The sequence below is a fragment of the Neofelis nebulosa genome, chromosome 6 (assembly GCF_028018385.1).
Source record: "Neofelis nebulosa isolate mNeoNeb1 chromosome 6, mNeoNeb1.pri, whole genome shotgun sequence".
NCBI lineage: Eukaryota > Metazoa > Chordata > Mammalia > Carnivora > Felidae > Neofelis > Neofelis nebulosa.
The window spans coordinates 25,142,988-25,146,683 of NC_080787.1; the positions used below are offsets into that span (position 1 = coordinate 25,142,988).

A 3,696-nucleotide genomic window follows, 5' to 3' on the forward strand; every position below is an offset into this window, starting at 1 on the left:
TGTGTGGGTTGGGAGGGGGTATCCTGATGCTCCGGTGCAGCTCTGCTCATTTGTGATCTTGATTCAGGGGGGAATATTATCATCTGATAGTCTTCCTATCTAACACTTTATCAAGCGCAGCAGTCACAGCCCAACATCAATCTCTTGCTAACACATATATTCATCTTGATGGGGCTCATGGCAGCCTGCGATGGTTACCATATGAACAGAGTTCTGTGATGAAGCTGCATTCCCCAGGGAGCATTCCTCCTTGCCCTTCTATGTGCTCCCATGTGGGCTACTGGGGGTCAGCAGTGACCCAGAGGCTCCCTACACACAGACTTTTGGCATGGGCCTCTTGATTCCCTTGCAAATGGAACAAGAAATCCATGCATGGTGAAGTGGGGGCAGGGGGGGGCAGGGGACGTCCATGGGCTCTAATTAGCTTCTGTGGTATTGAGTCTGTTTTTCTTTTTCTTACAGCATGTTGACTTCACATTTTGATCTTAATGTGTTTCCTTATTGTGAGCCCCATTCCTCCAGTGGGCTGAACGGTTGCTCCACTCTTGGATAAAGAACCTTCTGACAATGACAGTGTTGTAATGAGGGTGTGCCAGTATGGTCATCTTGAACATCCTTTGGGATGGCATTAAGAAAACACTTGGTTGAGCTGGGTGGGACCAAAGCAGATTTTAAAAAATGTTTTCCTTCTCTTTCTTCTTCTCCGCCATCGTGGTGTGTGCTGTGACTGTTTCTCGCCATGTCTTCTCACAAGGCTTTCAGGATCAAGTGATTCCTGGCCAAGAAACAAAAGCAGAATCATCCCATTCCCCACTGGATTTGATGAAAACTGGTAATAAAATCAGATACAACTCCAAGAGGCGGCATTGGAGAAGGACAAAGCTGGGTCTGTAAGGGATCGTACATGAGATGGCACACGTTTATGCTGCCTGAAAGTCATGTGTTCCATCACCTCCCTACTACCTGACCAGTAGATCTGTTTTATCAGGAAACTGACTTTTCTCTCTTATGATGCTTCTGCACCAGTAGGTTGGTTCAGTAATAAACATGTGAGACCTTTTGACTGAAAATAAATAAAAATGAAAAATGTTTTCCTTGCTTTTTCACACCTTTACTTTTCTACCAACTGATTTTCATGAGCTTTCTGGAATCTGGGTGAGTATATGAACTGCGTGGAGGGGAGCTTTGCTTGAGGAAGGTTTTGCCTTTCTTTTTCCACACGTTTTATACCTAAGTTTTCACTGCTTTGTGGTCAAGGAGTCAGGTAATGACCACTGGGGTTCTGAAGACTCTTTTTTTTACAATCTCTCCAAGAACTTATTCTTCTGACTGATGTTCTTTCCTCTACTTCCTTACTTTTCAGAAGGCAGCCCATGTACCAAGAGTGTATATATATATTTTTCTTGTGATTGGTTAAGAGCAATTGTTGGTATTTAAAATACTCCTTTGACCTTGATGTACTGGCTTGCCATCAAATTTTATTGTGTAAGCTGAAGCAAAACAATCCATGTCTAAAATCTAGCTCTCGGTGATACTTAGCACACTGTGATATTTATATGTCAAATGCCACTTAATGGTAATGTAAATAAGACATTATGTGACTCTTGTGTGGGGGTAGACATTATTCTCAGTGCATTGTACAATACTCTCTGGCCTGGATCAGACTTAGGTACTTTTCTCTTTGCATGTCAGTCCTTGAGACCTTGCTATTTTATCATATTCCTGTGGCATAAAGAGAAGAGGAAGACAAATTCTTTGCTCTTAAGAAGCTTGGAGAAGAGGCTTACAAGTGAATAGTTACATGCATTGCAATAGTCATTACTGTACAGATTTGGACCAGATTTGGGGATACTTACTGCCTTCTCTCTCTTTCATGGAGGGAAGGAGCATGTTTAAGAAACAGGGTGAATGAAGGTTGAGCTGAATCTTGACCAGGGTTTCTCATCCTTGGAACTGTTGACATTTTGCACCAGATCATTCTTTGTTGTCCTGTGCATGGTGGGATGTGGAGCAGATACCTGGCCTCTGTACTGGGTGACAATGACAGCAACCCTCTTCTCTTCAGGTTCTATCAATAAAAAATACCCCCAGACATAGCCAGCTGTCCCCTGAGGGAAAAGATTACCCCTGGTTGAGATTCACTGAGATTCTCTGAGTGAAATCAGAGAGGAAAAGGGCTTCTCATGCACAGCCAGGGATGTGGGAGAGAGCCCAGCCCATTCAGGCACCCTCAAGTGGTTGAGAACTGGGTGGAATTCAGTATACCTGGAGGCTAAAAGGTAAATAGGCCCGGTTTTGAGGTCTCCAAGCAGGGAACAAACTAACCACTCAAGTTCAGGGGCAGGCAATGGGGAGCAGCACAGTCAACTAGGGGTGTTATTGGGTAGCCTACAATGGGTGTCATTAACATTATGCACCATCTGGCAGCTTCCTATTGCAACTAATTAGGCTTGCTAAGTACTCTCTAAACCTCTAGAATCCTTATTTTAAAATGCTACACTCTAAAGTTTGGTGCCTTGGAACAAAACCCAGGTATCTTTGTTTATGGTCATGCTGTAGAGGGAGGACTTCATGTGTACTTGCTTGGAGCCAGTGAGGAAGGCTTCAGAAGACCTTTGTCACAGGAAGAAAACCTGCTGTGAAATATTACAGGCCACCAAGACTACTGTCTGGAGATCAGGTGGAAGGCAACAGAAACTATGAAGCCTTGAAACAAAGACACAGTGCACCCAGGGTGGAGAGGAGGGCTGGCTTAAGAGCCATTAGAAAGTACAACTGACCAGGCTTACACGGGAGCCTGGGAAGGGGAAGGTGCAGGATGAGCCTGAGTTGTCTGGATTGGATATCTTCCTTTTTTGGATGCCCAGAAATGGGAGCTAAGAGAAGAGCCAATGCAGGTAGAGGGAGAACACAAAGATGGCTAGAGTCACTAGTTGGGACAGTGTGGGTGAGATTGCCCAGGGGTGTGTGTAGAGAGTGGAGAGTGTAGGATCGAATCCTGTTTTCCATTCCTTGCAAATCCTGCCAGTGCTCTTTCCCCACAGTCACTTTCCAGGCCTGCAGCCCACCGTGAGTGACTCCCTCCCCCTTCCTTTTGAAGTAAAAAACCACTGGCTAAACAATCACCATACTGGAGATGCTTTGGGTCTGACAAACTCTGCATTTCTGGTAACTTCTCTGTGTTTTGCTCTTGTCTTCCTGACTCCACGGTAAGCTCATTCAGGCTGGGGCTCTATTTTTGCATCTTCTCAACCTGATTCTACACCAGTTCAATCCAGTAACGATCCCCAACTCTGAGGCCTATGGGATCCTTAGTTGAACCGTGACTGGAGGACAAAGTCCTGTTCTCCTTGAAGAGCCCTACCTGCCTGTTCCTCCTGCTGGCACCTGGGGCATGGGGCTGACTCACTGAGTCAACATTTTTTGGACCTGCTTGGTGCATCCCAAACCCTGATTCCATGTGCAGCCTGAAGGAAGAAGAACCTTCTTGGCCTTACCTCTGAACCTTCTTGGCCTTACCTCTGAAGATTGGCAGTTTAATATACTAAAAACAAGCTGGATGTTCAAGTGACCTATTGAAACACAAAGCACTGGGTTCATTGTTCACTTGGGGGAAAATATGAAAATTCTGTTATTGCTGTGTGATTGGTGGTCAGCACCAGAATGACCAGTTGGAGGCCTTACTAAGCCAGGCTG

The 3,696-nt window shown here is 45.2% G+C and overlaps 1 pseudogene; it reads left to right on the top strand.

Moving 5' to 3' along the window:
• The first annotated feature begins 706 nt into the window (after positions 1-706).
• Positions 707-939, top strand: LOC131513420 (large ribosomal subunit protein eL39-like; annotated as a pseudogene).
• Positions 940-3,696: the final 2,757 nt, after the last annotated feature.